The sequence below is a fragment of the Pongo abelii genome, chromosome 7 (assembly GCF_028885655.2).
Source record: "Pongo abelii isolate AG06213 chromosome 7, NHGRI_mPonAbe1-v2.0_pri, whole genome shotgun sequence".
NCBI classification, from domain to species: domain Eukaryota; kingdom Metazoa; phylum Chordata; class Mammalia; order Primates; family Hominidae; genus Pongo; species Pongo abelii.
In genome coordinates this window covers 119,829,018-119,847,731 of record NC_071992.2, presented here as the reverse complement: position 1 = coordinate 119,847,731, position 18,714 = coordinate 119,829,018, and the positions used below count along the sequence as shown (strand labels likewise).

The 18,714-nt window shown below is 36.0% G+C and overlaps 1 protein-coding gene and 1 pseudogene across 47 annotated transcripts in view; both read right to left on the bottom strand.

Moving 5' to 3' along the window:
* Positions 1-18,714, bottom strand: part of RIMS2 (regulating synaptic membrane exocytosis 2) — a 773,441-nt gene that overhangs the window by 413,126 nt on the left and 341,601 nt on the right. The window lies entirely within an intron of this gene.
* Positions 17,978-18,081, bottom strand: LOC112134853 (small nucleolar RNA U3; annotated as a pseudogene).

Here is an 18,714-nt window from a genome sequence, read left to right as displayed (position 1 = left end):
AAAAAGAAGTAAATCATGTCCTTTGCAGCAACATGAATAAAGCTGGAGGCCATAATCCTAAGCAAATTAATGCAGGAACAGAAAACCATATACCATATGGTCTTACTTACAAGTGGGGGCTAAATACTGAACACCCATGCACATAAACATGGGAACAATAGACACTGTGCTGCACTTGAGGCGGGAAGGAGAGACAGAGGTTTGGGTCAAAAAACTACCTATTAGGTACCATGCTTGCAACCCGGTTGCAATATACCCATTGAGATATACTGCAATTGAGCACAAACCTGCACATGTACAGCTTGTATCTAAAAAAAAGTAAAAAACTAAAAGAAAGTGCTTTGTAACTACAAAATTTAATTCTACTGTAATACTACCTATGATCTTAGTTTCAGACTTCAAATAAATGAAATCATTTTAAAATGTATTTAATTAATTCATGATTAAATTGCTAAAATTAGCCCCCAAGTCCCTATATGAGTCCATCACTATTATATCCATACTATTTTATTTTTTTTATTATTATTATTATACTTTAAGGGTACATGTGCACAATGTGCAGGTTAGTTACATATGTATACATGTGCCATGTTGGTGTGCTGCACCCATTAACTTGTCATTTAGCACTAGGTATATCTCCCAATGCTATCCCTTCCCCCTCCCCCCACCCCACAACAGTCCCCAGAGTATGACGTTCCCCTTCCTGTGTCCATGTGTTCTCATTGTTCAATTCCCACCTATGAGTGAGAACATGCGGTGTTTGCTTTTTGTCCTTGAGATAGTTTACAGAGAATGATGATTTCCAGTTTCATCCATGTCCCTACAAAGGACATGAACTCATCCTTTTTTATCGCTGCATAGTATTCCATGGTGTATATGTGCCACATTTTCTTAATCCAGTCTATCATTGTTGGACATTTGGGTTGGTTCCAAGTCTTTGCTATTGTGAATAGTGCCACAATAAACATATGTGTGCATGTGTCTTTATAGCAGCATGATTTATAGTCCTTTGGGTATATACCCAGTAATGGGATGGCTGGGTCAAATGGTATTTCTAGTTCTAGATCCCTGAGGAATCGCCACACTGACTTCCACAATGGCTGAACTAGTTTACAGTCCCACCAACAGTGTAAAAGTGTTCCTACTTCTCCACATCCTCTCCAGCACCTGTTGTTTCCTGACTTTTTAATGATCGTCATTCTAACTGGTGTGAGATGGTATCTCATTGTGGTTTTGATTTGCATTTCTCTGATGGCCAGTGATGGCGAGCATTTTTTCATGTGTCTTTTGGCTGCATAAATGTCTTCTTTTGAGAAGTGTCTGTTCATGTCCTTCACCCACTTTTTGATGGGGTTGTTTGTTTTTTTCTTGTAAATTTGTTGGAGTTCATTGTAGATTCTGGATATTAGCCCTTTTTCAGATGAGGAGGTTGCAAAAATTTTCTCCCATTTTGTAGGTTGCCTGTTCACTCTGATGGTAGTTTCTTTTGCTGTGCAGAAGCTCTTTAGTTTAATTAGATCCCATTTGTCAATTTTGGCTTTTGTTGCCATTGCTTTTCGTGTTTTAGACATGAAGTCCTTGCCCATGCCTATGTCCTGAATGGTAATGCCTAGGTTTTTTTCTAAGGTTTTTATGGTTTTAGGTCTAACGTTTAAGTCTTTAATCCATCTTGAATTAATTTTTGTATAAGGTGTAAGGAAGGGATCCAGTTTCAGCATTCTACATATGGCTAGCCAGTTTTCCCAGCACCATTTATTAAATAGGGAATCCTTTCCCCATTGCTTGTTTTTCTCAGGTTTGTCAAAGATCAGATAGTTGTAGATATGCGGCATTATTTCTGAGGGCTCTGTTCTGTTCCATTGATCTATATCTCTGTTTTGGTACCAGTACTATGCTGTTTTGGTTACTATAGCCTTGTACTATAGTTTGAAGTCAGGTAGCGTGATACTTCCAGCTTTGTTCTTTTGGCTTAGGATTGACTTGGTGATGTGGGCTCTTTTTTGGCTCTGAATAGACGAATAACAGGATCTGAAATTGTGGCAATAATCAATAGCTTACCAACCAAAAAGAGTCCAGGACCAGACGAATTCACAGCTGAATTCTACCAGAGGTACAAGGAGGAAGTGGTACCATTCCTTCTGAAACTATTTCAATCAATAGAAAAAGAGAGAATCCTCCCTAACTCATTTTATGAGGCCAGCATCATCCTGATACCAAAGCCTGGCAGAGACACAACCAAAAAAGAGAATTTTAGACCAATATCCTTGATGAACATTGATGCAAAAATCCTCAATAAAATACTGGCAAACCGAATCCAGCAGCACATCAAAAAGCTTATCCACCACGATCAAGTGGGCTTCATCCCTGGGATGCAAGGCTGGTTCAACATACGCAAATCAATAAATGTAATCCAGCATATAAACAGAACCAAAGACAAAAACCACATGATCATCTCTATAGATGCAGAAAAGGCCTTTGGCAAAATTCAACAACCTTCATGCTAAAAACTCACAAGAAATTAGGTATTGACGGGACGTATCTCAAAATAATAAGAGCTATCTATGACAAACCCACAGCCAATATCATACTGAATGGGCAAAAACTGGAAGCATTCCCTTTGAAAACTGGCACAAGACAGGGATGCCCTCTCTCACCACTCCTATTCAACATAGTGTTGGAAGTGCTGGCCAGGGCAATTAGGCAGGAGAAGGAAATAAAGGGTATTCAATTAGGAAAAGAGGAAGTCAAATTGTCCCTGTTTGCAGATGACACGATTGTATACCTAGAAAACCCCACTGTCTCAGCCCAAAATCTCCTTAAGCTGATAAGCAACTTCAGCAAAGTCTCAGGATACAAAATCAATGTACAAAAACCGCAAGCATTCTCATACTATTTTCTTTTGTCACTAGCTTGCTTCTTAGTTCTATCAATGCTAATTCCCCTCAGGCAAACCAGCTTTTCTGACATAAGAGAAAAAACAGGATCCAATCTTGCTGGAAGTTGCAATCACAATCCTACTGTTAAAATAGCCTCTTCACTCTCTAAGTAATGTTTTCAGGGAAAGTCATTAGTGTCTATCCCATCTTGGAGTAAGGGAGAAGAATACGGAAACTGCAGTGGAGGATTAGTCTAAATGCCCATCTGCCTGAGTACGATTTGCAGCATCTACACATGAGAGATACAGAAAGATGCAATCTAGCTGGTTCTAATTTTTTTTTGTTCTTTACAGTGCTGAACCATACAATTAATGATTTTTCTAAAAGTGCAATTCATTTTCATATTCTACATGTCCTTGCAATGCAATCAAAAATATACGCAGCAAATGAAATCATAATATGAATAAAGTCCTATTTTGCATATCAGTGCACATAATTTGTTTGGTTTAATTTATTTCAGTCCAAAAGTGTCATTCTTTGAATCTTAAACTTTTGAGTTGCCTGTGTGTGTGTGTGTGTGTGTATGTGTGTGTGTGTGTGTGTACATAGCATTCGTATTGACACAGGCATACACATCTATACATACACAATTGGTCTGCAGCTAGCAACTATAAGAATACTAAAAATACTACAATCAAACTATTTTCATTACATAAAGACAAGGAAGAAAATACACTCTACTCTTAGTCATATATTTGAAATCTCATTGTTCTAACTATATAGAATATAATTTTTTTCATTTATATTATTTTTCTTATTCTATTCTTATTTTAAGGAATCATTCCTACATTATCAGATTTTTTTCATGTTTTATTGACAGTATAAATATTTCTGAATTATCAAAATTATAAGGCAACTTTATACATAACTAGCAAAACATATAGCCTACAATTCTTAATAGAAATATATTACCACATACCAATAGAATATTCACAACCATTTCAAAATGAAGTTCCTTAACTCTAAGAATTATCAAAAAGAAAACTAGATATATAACTGTTTGATTATTGCTAGTCACTTCATTTCCCTTTTGATCTTCCATGTTACTTCATGAAGAAAAGTTTAAATAAATATTAATAGTTGTTCTCTAAGCACCTTTCCCATTATGCCTGAATATAAAAATTCACATTAGATTTGACAAAAATAATTTACAATGCAAAAACCATATGAGTTTGTAAGTTACTTTTCCAAAACTCCAACAAAGTGAACAGGATATTCTTTAGCACTTATCTAAAAGTTATAAAAAGCTTTCCCCACTCAAGGACATCATAGATTTAACATAGGGAAACATATTTAATGCACCTTATACTCAATAATTAGTTGTCTTATCCAGTAGTGAATACTGGATAAGAAACATATAGGATTCTAAATATACTTTCAGATAAAGAAGATCATTTGCAACAGAGCAGATCTGGTACATTTCAATCATTCACATTAAAAATATATGACTTACCTACTAAACTCCAAGACTATTTCTTAGCTCTGTTCGTTTAAGAGTTGTAGCCAGAAATATAAATACAAGGTAAAAGTACAAAGTCATAGTCATCCAAAAAGAATAGGTGGCCACAAAAGATACAAAGATTAGAACTAGGATGCCTCCAGTCTCTTCACCCTCAACCAAAACCACAGCATTTGATCTTTGGCATTCATTGGAGAACTAAACAGGCACCAGGGAGCTACACTGGAAGATGATCCTTCCTATCAGACGGTTTACTTAGCAGCCTCTGTAACAGGATTCCAAACAGCACAGGCACCAGAGGAAATCTACTGAGTTGTCAACGACTTGGGGACCCTGATCATGATGGAGTAAGAATTTTGTTTGACAATTTATTATCAATACCAAGTATATATTATATTTTGAAATTAAATACTCATTGCATAAGAATAATGTTTTCTTCAAATGGAATAGTATTTTATTCTTTTGTTCTACAAGATACAAATCTTGGAAATTTTTCTATTTGTGTAATATACAGTCATATGTAATTGAATGACTATATTTAAACAGTAAAGACTAGATTAGGAATATTACCTTAAATTATAAAGAATGATTTCTGGAGTGAAATAAAAGTGAGTGAAAAGAAAAATGTTAATACCTTGTTAAATAAGATACTGGCAAATTTCCCAACATTCAATATTGTTTTCCTTCTAGCATGGAATCCATTCAGTAATTGTCTTTTGCTACGTCCATCCTCTTTAACAAAGTTACAAGTAAACAGCTATATTAGGACCATTTTTCTTTTTGACACTTTTCCTCACCAATTTACTCAATGACTAATATATCCACCTCCCTCTTTAGACAAAAGAGTTAATTTTTATAATATGGTAAAACGCTGAAATCTGTCGAAAGTTCCTAAGCCACAGTATTTCAGGAAGATACACATAATTTTTGTTTCTCCCTACGGTAGAGACTGTTAATGTCCTTTACAGACACCCTTTACCAGTCTTATGAATCCCTCCCGCAGCTGCTGAAAGTGTTGGCTACAATAATGGCGAACATTTTCCCTTCTCCAGAGAACTAGCCCCCTCAACTAACAGAAGTCACCTCCACTGGAAAGTAGCACTACTATTCCCTCCCCAGGTATGATTTAGAGCTAATGACCTACTGATATGGTGATACCAAAGTTGGCCACCCTTGCTTCAAAGGAAAAAACAATTCCTTGCAATTTACACTCAAAAAACAACTCTCCAAAACACACACTTCCCCATAAACACACAGCGAGGATTAGCCAAGGCGAGGCTTTACCTAAGACCACATGCTTCCTCAGCTCTTTTCTCATTCCTATCTTGCTTCCATCACCTCCTTAAAGATTTTTCCTGAAGAACCTTCCTTCATTAACTCATGTGTACAGAAATCCCTGTCTTAAGCTCTGTTTCTAATGAACTTGACCTGAGACAATTAATGCCAGGAGTGAACCTAGAGACAGACACTAGGAAAGAAATTCTGGAGTTGGATTACTTGCTGACCAACTAGAAATGAACACCCCATCACTGCTGTAAGTGGACTGAATATATCCGTGGTCCCTGCCACACATTGGCCATGCAACTGTTAAGATTTTCACCTATAGCGAATTGGAATAGATTATAGGTAGCAAGGGACGCACTGGATTATGTGGTTTCTCTATCATTTCAAAGGTATGGGAGAAACAGTAATTGTAAAGACTAGATTTAGATGGTCATTGCTGAATGCCAAATGGATGCATTACAAATTAAGACTGACAAGGTCAGGGAAGTCATCCACTAATATAAAGCAAAGTATGAGAGTCAAAAGGCCTCTCTAGCATTGTTTAAAGTGTTCTTCATCTCTTAAAGTTAGAAAGAAGATAGAGCTGAAGACTAGTCACAGAATTTAATTATAACATTGAGAGAACTTCAGAGAAGGCTAAATTCTCAGCCTAAGCAAATCTTCTACGGTAAAGTAAGGGTCCTGTCAGAGTAGGGCCCACAGCAAAACCAGAGATTTGCAATTGGTCCAGAACATGACACAATCCCATATAACCCATGGTACTAGAGATATCTGTGGTAGAACAACATAAACCCATAGGGTTCTAGAATAGAGCATACTGTCAAAGCAGAAAACCATTCATGTCATGTAGTCAGGGTAGAAATGGAACATCTGATCTCAAGACATCAAGTGACCATGAATCCAGAAGCACCCATCACGAAACCCACCAAATCATAAGACCAGACAGACTCAGCAGCATTCCATTTCTAATAAAATGGAAGTAGTTGATCTGGGCCTAGGGTTGAGCAAGTCCAGATGGGACAAGGAAGATGCCCAAACATGTGACTTGGACAACCAAGTTACTTAACACTATTGCATCAGTGCTGCCTCTGAAGTTCATATCCACTTGAAGAAAAAAGAAAAAGGCCAAGCTTGGATAGTGAATGGGTCAGCTCAGTATGTGAGTGTAAACTAAAAATTGGGTGCTTCTTCACTTCAGTCTCATTCAGTGTTGGCCTTGAAATAAAGTATAAGAAGAAATCCTCCCAATAAGCGGAGTTTCAGTTCACAACCTAGTAATCCATTTTGTGTAAAAAGAAAAGAAGCCTAAGGTCATAACACATATGGACAGGAACAGTGGTGAATAGCTTAGCTGATTGATCAGGGGCTGCTGGAAGATTGAGGACAAGGAGTTCTAATAAAGAGGCATGTGGATGGACCTTTGGGAGTGGGCTGAGGGTGTGTGGATCCTTGCATTACATACTTATGTGTACCAGAGAAGATCTACACAGGAGGTATTAAATAACCAAGAAAACCAATGAATTCATCATGAGATATCTGCTGGTCTCTGTCCTCACCAACTCCACCCACCTCCATAAGTAGAATAAAGCCATACTGACAGATATGTAGGCAAGCATGTGCCCAACAGCATATTCTACTCTTAACATAATGTATATAACCCTTGCTTCTGCTGAATGCCTCATCTGTCAATCACAGACCCCTCCCCAACCTCAACATGATTCCACCCATCAAGGAGACAACCGGACATCTGCTGATAAGTTGGCTGCACTAGATACCTTCCACCTTGTAAGGGCCAGTAATTCATTCACACAGACATAAAGAGGCATTCCAAGTATGAGTTTGCCTTTCCTGCCCAAAGCACCTCAGCAATTGCCTTTATACATGTGCTCACAGACTGCCTGCTTTACCTACATGGGATACCACATAACATATTTAAGACAAAGCAAAGGAAATATGTTTCTTTGTAGTGTTAATGCAGTAAAAACACTAATTATGAGATCCACTGATCCCACCACATACTGTGCCATCCAGAACTCTTCAGTCTGATAGTAAAATGCCCCATTAAACATGTAGCTAAGACTGTGCTTACAGTGAACACCTTGCAGGACAGGACACTATCCTTCAGGATACAGTATATTCCTTAATTCAATGGTTATCGTAAGCTGCTATGCCCCTGATATGTAGAATTCACAGATCTAAGAACCAAGGGATAGAAGAAGGAGTGGCACCACTAACCATTACTACCAGTTATCCACTTGGGAAATCTGTACCATACTGTTGCTTCAGGCTCTATGAATCAAGAAATCCTGGTTCCTAAAGTGGGGGATGCTTCAACAGGGGACACATAAAGCTATGGCTACTGCCCGGTCACTGTGATCCTTATGCCAGAAACAATAATAATAATCACACTGGCATTAGTAATTGACCCTGATCACTGTAAGCAAGTAACATATCTGTTACAAGATGGGTATGGGAGGATATGTTTGACATTCAGGTTAGCCATTGGAGTGACTCGTTATTCCCAAGTCACACTGCAACTATAAATGGGAAACCATAAGTACATGATGACAAGGAGCTCAGACTGTACCAGGTAAGTCACCTAAATCAGTAAAAGTGGAAAAAAAATATAAGTATCAGTTATGGTCACAAGATCAGAGACAAGTTTTTACAGAAATTGTGAGCATAGAATCCTGGAGGACCTGTGCCTGAATAGAGTAAATTTAATTATCAGAGGCAACTGGCTCTGACTGGTACAAAGGGTACACTAATGTACACATTGCTGGTGGCTTATCCAAATCTCCTTTATCTGGATAGTGCAGTCATCTTCCAGCTGCTGTGAATACGGGCTGCTAATTGCACATAGTATCCCTGTTCTCCAAAGAAATAACCTTAAATGATAGCCATCTCATGTAGGAGGTTACCCTCAGTCCAAGGATAGCTCTGATAGGGGTACATAGATAAGAGAAAAAACTGAGGAAGGATTTATATTCAGAGTCCTTCAGCCCCATGTCTAGGCTTAACCTGAAACCACGCCCTTGACTAGTTCTTCTTTCTCTATCCTGCTTCACTCCATTCCCTTACAATTTATTCCTGAAGTGCATTCCCACTATAAAGCATGTGCACCTGAATTCTTGTCTTAGCCTCTGCTTCTAGACAATACTCCTCTTTTTCTTTATTTTTCTAAGCCTCAGCATAAATTCAAATAAACAGGAATTTTCAAGCACAAGGCAGTAAAAAGAAAATAGACTTCAAGATTAATATTAATTAAATATCAAGATTCTGACTTATAGTCCTCCGGCCCCAGATTTCACACGAACTTAATTAAAAAGAAGTGAGACAGCCAGTCATCTGCAAATGACTTTTCAATTGGGCAGAATCAAGGTGAGACAAAAGGCCTAGTTTAAGAATGGTTTGTTTGAAAACAAGTTTTCCTTGTAGTTAAGGTCACTGGTAAGTATTAAGTTCTTCAAGAATAGAGATCCTTAGTATCTTTTTCCCCACCTTCCTCCTCAGTGCCTATAAAGCAGTTGGCAAGTTGTAGGTACTTAAATATTAGTTCAAAGAATAAATAAAAAGCACTGGATAAATGGCTGCCTTTCTTTGAAAAGGTGCTTCTTAATTTTCCCAGGAAGAAAATAATGGACACATAGTGTCCTAGACAGGACTTAACAAAATTTATTACCTACACCAAGGTCAAGATTCTCAAATAAAATTAAAGGATATAATCAAGTTTTTGTCTAAGGTTGTGCAAGTCTCTGCAAAAGTGGAAAAGCAGACAAGAAACAATGTGCATGAAATCAGCTGTGGAAGAAAAAGGCAGGTAGCACTTCAAATGGCATATAACACAAAACAAGTTAGGAAAAACAGGAAAATGAACAAAGCAATAAGAGATAAATTGAAAGAAAATTTCAAAAACATAAAAATTTTGAGGTGAAGTGCAAGTAACATTCATGTCACTCGATTTGATCAAATCCCTCTATTACTCTTGCCATAATGAAAAAATACCTAGGGCCCAGGGCTGCCTCAATGCAGTTAAAATCAGGAAAACAGGCCGGGGGCAGTGGCTCACACCTGTAATCCCAGCACTTTGGGAGGCAGAGCGGGCAGATCACTGAGGTCAGGAGTTCGAGACAAGCCTGGCCAACATGTTGAAAACCCGTCTTTACTAAAAAAAAAACAAAAAACAAAAAACAAAAAACAAAAAAAAAAAATTAGCCAGGCATGGTGGTGGGCACCTGTAATCCCAGCTATTCAGGAAGCTGAGGCAGGAGAATAGCTTGAACCCAGGAGGCAGAGGTTGCAGTGAGCTGAGATCGCGCCATTGTACTCCAGCCTCGGCGACAGAGTAACTCTGTCTCAAAAAAAAAAAAAAAAAAAAAAATCAGAAAAACAGTTACCAAACATTCCTGAAAAGGCTAAAATTCTCTATTACCTTGCTTGCTCTTTCTTGCATTTTTATGTCTTAGTTAGTAGTCCGCATATTCGAATCCACAGCCTCTACTTAATGCCTCTTTCACTTAACTAATCATTATGATTCCTTCTGGACAGTATTATTCCACTAATATCAACATGCTAGCACAAGACTACCATAGTAGAAATTTCCGAATTAGGAATAGATGGAAAAGAGGAAAGAAAGCATTTCAAGAGAAACTAAAAGAGTCAAGATAAAGAAAATAAGGAAAGTACTGCAACTAAAGAAAGTACTCAAGATCCAGTTAGGAACTATAAAAAGAGGCAAAGCAGGCAAACAAGAATACAGAATCAGAAAAAAAGAGGAGTGTTAGGGAAGGTAACTTATATAAAACTTTAAAATATGACATTATATTTCCTTACAGACAACTCACAGCAAACTAGGAATACATAAAATCAACATTGCCATAACTCACAAGAAACAGACTATAGGACCAGGTATAAGCTTAACAAAAGATGAAACTGAATGCAAAAACCTCATGCCTAGGGATAAACCATTGAATGTCAGGCTTATCCTACAGGTCATTAGAATTTATGCTCAGAAAGGGGTTCTTTTTTAATAAATGCAGAGCTATAAAGAAATACGAAAGCTAAAAATTCCATCTATGATTACATATAACAAATGAATTGAAATACGAAAGAAAATCAGAGTATAAAATAATATGGCCCTCCATATTATTAAAAGCAAAGTTCTTCAAAGAAATTGCTGCCTCCCCATATTTACAGCAGAAAGCTTATGTCCATATGAAGATTTATAAGCAAATATTCACAGCAACTTTAACACCAAAAATGTAGAAAAAACCAAGGTGCCCATCAACAGGTGAACAGCTATACAAATATTGGTATATCTATATAAGGGAATACCAATGCTCAATAATGGATTTAAAATAAATGAAGAATAAATAAATTATACACATAATAACATGGATGAATCTCAAATTCATCACACTAAATGAAAGCAGTCAGATTTTTAAGAGTATATAATTTCATTTACATAAAACTCATACTGATATAGGACAGAAAGCACATCAGTGGTTGCTCAGGGATAGAGCAGAGCAGAGATGGACAGGAAGCAGGGATTATCAAGGGGTTAAACAATAAATTTTTAGCAGTTATACTGATGCTATATTATCTTTACCATGGTGATGTTTCCACAGGTGAATACTTGTGTATATTTGTGTACTTTACATATGTTCAGTTTATTGCATGTCAATTATAACTCAATAAGCTATTTAAAAAATCCAGGTCTCTCTCCAACTTTAAATTTCATGCTCTACATTTAAATGATATCCTACCTCTTTAATATAAGCTAAGTGATCAGCAAAATTGCATGAAAAGATGTTCAACAAGTAATAAATCTATTTCCTCTTCCCCTATTCTTGTCTCAGAGAAGAATCTGCCATAGTAAGGTATTAATTGGAATCCATGTTGGCATTTGGGATTAAGACCTGTGGACTTCATGATCTTCCTATTCTACTCAAGTATGAACTACCATAAAAAACTGGAGATGTTGTCTTAGGCTGTTGCTCTTCCCAGCCTTTACCCCACATAAGCTAAGTTCCTAGAGTGTGGGAACTTTCAAGCCCTTTTTCTTATAACTAGCAAAAAGCATATTTGACATGTATCCAGCTATAAAAAATTACTTAATTTTAAGTCAGAGCACCTGGGTTTAGGTCCTAGTTTCTGCCAGTTGTGAAATCATGGGCATATTACTTATCTAAACATAATTTCTAAAACCTATAAAATGATGGTAGTATACTAATACTACATGATTTAGAGAGTCATAGTAAAGATTATCTAAGGCAAGTGAAAGTACTGATTAATTGTAAGGCATCAAAATATTAGTAAGCATTCCAACTGTTTTAAAATCGTTTTCACTAGTAACAACAGGTAGGGATAGCAGTAATTAATGGTGGCAGTTTCCTAATAATGAAAGAATTACAGATCATGTCTCCATTTCTTCTGCTTTTCCTACCACCATTGGCTACAGAAATCAAGCATACCCATAAAAAACGAGAACGGTACAAAGTGATATAAAAAAGAGTGATGTACAAGCAAGAGATTTTGGATGTGTAAAAATTGTTTTAAAAATGGATCTTTGATTATTCTCTGCAAAACTTGCTTAAAATTAGTGATTGTAGATTTAACTTTCACAAGCAACAATAAAATGGTATAATTTTGAAAATATAAGATTTTATTTTGTTAAAAAACAAAGACTTGACAGAAATATGTAAACTAAGAAAATATATTTTTCCACAAAAAAAATTAAAAATCTTGAAGCTAGAAGTCTACTCTATTAAGAGATGGAAAATGCTGAAATGCTGAAGTATGTTGAAAAGGATTTTAAAATGCAACCAAGTCAATAAAGTAATATTCTCTTTAGAAATTGAATATTTTTACTGAGTGGCAAACAGAAAGAATAGCTAAGGTAGAAGAAAAAGGTAATAGGGAGAAGCAGAAACAAAAGGTAGATACTTTTCAGTAATATGAATGAAAAAGACTAGAGAATAATCTCTCATTCTCTCTCTCTCTTCTTAACCAAAAAGCACTGAAAAATGTCCAAAGAAAATAAAAGTGAAGGTATTTGCAGGTTTACCATTTTTAGGAAAAAATAAATTTATAAAAACTACAAAGAAAAGTTACTAACAAAGTGGCTTTATTTCTATATGATGGCTTTCAGAGCCAATGACATTATCAAAGAAGAGAAGTGAGCTTGAGATATAACTTAGAAATATTTTTAAAAAGAGAGGACTTGAAAACTAAGACTAAATACAGTTCAAAAAAAGAATCATAATCAACCTTCAAGAGTCATGAACCATATATTGGACTGACAGTTCAGTCTGAGTACAGCTGAAGTAAATCTCTTAAAACCTTTAATGAAATATGGAAATAGAAGAAGACTAAACTGACTACAATATTTTCCTCTTTTCAAAATACAAGGGACTAGAGGCTGCTAAGTACACTAAAAATGCAGCCACTTCTCATAGATATTACCTTATAAAAATTGGTGAAAGTAATTAAAGACACACAAACAAGGATGTTTTAAAACGAAAATGTATTAGTCCATTTTCACGCTGCTGATAAAGACATACCTGAGACTGGGCAATTTACAAAGGAAAGAGGTTTAATGGCGAACACACAGTTCCATGTGGCTAGGGAAGCCTCACAATCGTGGCGGAAGGCAAGGAGGAGCAAGTCACATTTTATGTGAATGGCAGCAGGCAAATAAAGCTTGTGCAGGAAAACTCCCCTTTTTAAAATCACCAGATCTCGTGAGACTTATTTGCTATCATGAGAACAGCATGGGAAAGACCTGCCCCCACAATTCAATTACCTCTTACTGGGTCCCTCCCACAACGCGTGGGAATTCAAGATGAGATTTGGGTGGAGACACAGCCAAACCATAGCAGAAAGAAATTCAAATCATGCCAAAAAAAGTTGTTTTAATTACAACAATCATAAATTTTTATAAGATTCTGAAAGATGATAAAAAAGACAAGTAATTATTAATAGATATGCCATAGTATCAGGTGGTAAAACTCATTCCTATAAGAGAAATAATAAGGTAGTCTTCACCATAGTTATGATAAAGTATTATAGATGGGCAATATGCATAATTCTAACTATAGTGTGCCTTCAAAAGAAGAAATAATCACTTAGCTCCCTACAAAACTTTGAAGAAAACTACTAATTCAAAGATCATATATGCCTAGGAATAAGAAAAATATGAGGAAAAAGTCTCAAATAGACACATTCTCAGAAAACATCAACAATATCCTTCCTTTAAAAGTTACTGAAAGCATTCACTGTCTGCTGAAAAATAAATTACATTTAAGAAATCAAGAACAGACAGGCACAGTGGTGCATGCCTGGAGTGCATATTAGCAAGGCTGAGGCAGGGGGATTGCTTGAACTCAGGAGTTCAAAATCCAACCAGGGCAAGATAGCAACACCGTGTCTCTTCAAAACCAAAAAGAAATCAAGAACAATGAAATTGTTGGGGTTAGGAACTAGAGAAAGCAGGCAAAGAAACAGAAGCACTAAATTCTCATGAAAATATATTGATTTGTTTATTGTGGCACTTTTCACAATAGCAAAGACTTGGAACCAACCCAAATGTCCAACAATGATAGACTGGATTAAGAAAATGTGGCACATATACACCATGGAATACTATGCAGCCATAAAAAAGAATGAGTTCATGTCCTTTGTAGGGACATGGATGAAATTGGAAATCATCATTCTCAGTAAACTATCGCAAGGACAAAAAACCAAACACCGCATGTTCTCACTCACAGGTGGGAATTGAACAATGAGAACACATGGACACAGGAAGGGGAACATCACACTCTGGGGACTGTTGTGGGGTGGGGGTAGGGGGGAGGGATAGCTTTAGGAGATATACCTAATGCTAAATGACGAGTTAATGGGTGCAGCACACCAGCATGGCACATGTATACATATGTAACTAACCTGCACATTGTGCATGTGTACCCTAAAACTTAAAGTATAATTTAAAAAACAAAAAAAATATTGATTTATCCTTGATTAATAATTAAATGATCTTGTGGGCTGAATTGTATCCACTCAAAATTCATGTTGAAGCTCTAACTCCCAGTATCTCAGAATGTGACTATATTTGGAGATAGGACTGTTAAAGAGGTGATTAATTAAAAGAAGACCATTGGGGTGGGTCCTAATCCAATCTAACTAGTATACTTATAAGAAGAGGAAATTTGGACAGAGACACTAAGGACTGTGTACAAAGAGGAAAGATCAGTGAAAACACAGCGAGAAGGCAGCTATCTGCAAGCCAAGGAGCTAGGCTTCAGAAGAAACCAAACCTCCTAACACCTTGATCTTGGACTTCTAGAATCCAGAATTGTGAGAAATTAATTCCTGTTGTTTAAGCCACCCAGTTTATGGTACACTTTGTTGTGGCAGCCCTAGCAGACTAATACAGATGAGTAAATGTTTAAATTTTTTTAAAAACTTCTATAACAACCAATGAAATTACAAATAGGACAATATGAAATAAATCAATGACAATGATGAAAAGCAATTCTATGTGTCCATGGTAGAAATGTATTTACCTTTTGGGAAAGCAATTAGACATAAGTCTTAGAAAAGTTGGTACATTTTGACATAGTAATTAAACATCAGGAAATCTTTCAGAGTGAAATCCTGAATAGAAGAAAAGGCCTAATCAGTAAGAAGTAGTAATAATTGATAATAATTAATTAATTATAATAAGTTATTATTTACTTCGTGTTTCTTATTTGCAAGGCCATCTACTAAATCTTCATAAAATTCATTGCCACATTATTTATTTTTAGTTATATTTAAAATTATAAAGCCCAAAGCAATTGCTGTTAACATTTTGCTACAATTTCTTTAGAGTTTCTTTAATTCTTCTTTCTATGCCTTTTTATTTCTTATATGTAAAACAAAAACAAAAACTATAACTATTTTTTTCACTTAACATGAAGATAGTCAAAAAGCATTCTTCTAATATAAAATAACTGAAATTATAAAGAGAGTCAATAGAAAATTAGGATTTTGCTTTATGTGCCAGATTTTATGAACATACCTAAAATGAGGTTAATAAGTTGTATTCTTCTGATTACCATAATCTCATACATATTTGGTTGCTTTTGTTTATTTTTCACTTCAATTATAGTTGCACTAGAAGTAATGTTAGTGCTGAATAAGTGTAAGACATAAAGCTATCTATTTCTTTTTCTTTTTTTTTTTTTTTTTTTTTGAGACGGAGTCTTGCTTTGTCCCCCAAGCTGGAGTACAGTGGCACGATCTTGGCTCTCTGCAACCTCTGCCTCCCGGGTTCTAGCAATTCTCCTGCCTCAGCCTCCTGAGTAGCTGGGATTACAGGTGTGTGCCATCACACCCGGCTAATTTTTGTATTTTTAGTAGAGACAGAGTTTCCTCATGTTGGCCAGGCTGGTCAATGTAAAGCTATTTCTTAATGGCAATCCTCAAATGTCTACAGATGTGTAGCCAAGGGTAACCACAAACAGGATTCAAGCAAAATAGGTAGAAGCAGTTTGAGAGTTTCAAACAGATGCTAAGAGACTGCTGAAACATCAGAACCATCTGTAAGATTTTGTGGAGTAAAATGTCTAGCTGATTGGGTTAACAAGGCTCCTCTGCATTTCTGGAGCTACACACAGATTGGACAGTACTATCAGGCTGTGAAGACTGACATTCTTATGATGATTCACCTGGTTGTATTCTGTTGCTGATAACGGTCATTTACACCAAGACAGAAAATCATCAAGTCTAGATTTTTCAATGTTTAATAAAAAAGATTTTTAAAAAGAGATATTTATAAAGTAATATTATGTATGAGAGAGAGAAAGTAGGGAAACATTCTTCTGAGCTAGTAAGAAAAAAAGCAGCAATTTCAGATCTTGAAATACATTTTAAAGACTTGGCATTTATTATTTCTGTATACAAAAGTCAAAAAGGAATTAATTTCCTGATAAAAATGTATGGAGTAGGAGGATGCATGGTACTAATTAATTGGCAATAAATAAATAATTCCTAAACAGCAGCATTAAGGACCTAGATGAGCTCAGAGAGCCTAATTTGTTTTCACTACAGCAACAGTTTTCTCTGGCAATACGTAGCAATCTGGAGACTTTATCCATGAAAATACCCTGTGCTCTTTAAGTCCTGCTGTATAAACTACACCTAGCATTCCTGCCTATTTCAAAGCTCTTCCTTCACTGATGCAGGAAGGTTTTATACATTGTTTTGGCATTTTAAAAAAGGAAAAGAAAGAAATTTCTGATACGAGTAAGTTCACTTAAAATACACTTATGCTATAATTATATTTTTGTCAAAATAACAAGTGTACCTTCCAGTAGCTGCCTGGTTTAAATTCTCCAACTTTTTAATTAAGGTTTTGCTCTTGAACCGTTTCATTCCCACAGTATACAGTGAATACACTGAACTGTCATTGCCTTAAAACTATTATTATTCCTAATTATAGTATATAGGTATATAGGACATATATAGTATATCGTATATAGTATATAGGAAATAATTATAGTATTTTTCATAAAGTTAACATATGAACGGAATGTATCCACGAGAAGTTCCTACATATTTGCAACAGAAAACATACACAAAAATCTTCACAGCAGCACTTTCACAGTGGCAAAAGCGTGGAAACAACCCCAACAATCTCTCTGTGGGAGAGTGGATTAAAAACTGTGATATACTCAAACTCTAAAATATTATACAGCAGTCAAAATAAATGAATTACCACAACCCACAACAATATGAATGCAATGTAAAATTAGGGGGAAAAACAGAACAATGCCTTTTTATAAAGATGAAATAACCAATGATTTTTAGAAATACATATAAGAAACCTGTATAAGAGAAAAAACAGGAATGATGAACTTGGGGCTGAATATCATGATAGCCACAAACTGGAGGAGTCAAGGAAATGATTGCCAAGGTTCTAGCTCTTGCTTGATAGGGTAGTTTCATGGATGTTTATTACATTATTATGAAATAATTAACAGGTTCCTGAGTAGCTAGTATTAGGTTTGCCTGCTTTCTATAAACAACTATAAAACTGGGCAGAATATGAAACAACCACTTTAACGTGTTGGACAAGACAAAACATAAGGTTGACATTCTTAAGAAAGCAGTAAGCTTCACATTAGCTTTCCACCTGGAAACAATCTTCCAACTGTAGTATTAGGAACTGGAGTCCAAGCAGAAAGCATTGGTTTCACAAAGCATAAGAAACACAGTCCGGTGTTAAAAATAGAGATTAAAATTCAGCCTTGTTAAGACAGCTAGAATTTTGTTTCTGTTTTTGTTTTTGTTTTGCTCTACACATTCATAGAAACTTCTTTAGTAATGAACTGCAGAAATAATCCCTGAAAGTATGGTCTTGGCAGCTAGAATTTTTGATGCAAAGTACTAGGGCAGAAGAGAGCTAAGTGAATAAGCTCCAGAAATAGGAACAGAAGTTTTGCTCTTGTTCCTGCCCAAACTCTAAGCAGTACATATGCAGGCTATCTGGAGCCTGGCAGACTGCACCTGCTGAGGGCTGAAAGTTGAAGAGAAATTTCAGAAGTCACACCCTACTATAAAACTCTCTGATCAAGCAAGCTTGGAGAGATATTTGTGAAAAATCCCAGGGCATTCAGTTGAGGCTCCACAAAGGCCATGCATTAAGAGTAAGAAAACCATACCCTAGAAGTAAGGGCTGTGCCCTATGACAAAGAAAAAAAAAAGAGTACTCTCCAAATAAAGCCTAAAACCAAGCTTTGACAAGATCAAGGTGATCCTCCTTAATTTAACTGCCTGACATAATCAAAATTAGCATTCTCAAGATGAAAACATAATATAAAAATTCTAAAATACATCATTTAAGTGTTTACCCTGCAAGACAATGTTACAAGACATCCAAAGAAGCAAGAAAATGAATCCATAACCATGAGAATAAAAAGCCAAACAAAAAGAGAAACATTAGAAACAGTCCTACAGATGATCAGAATGTAGCAACTGGCAGAGAAGAGCTTT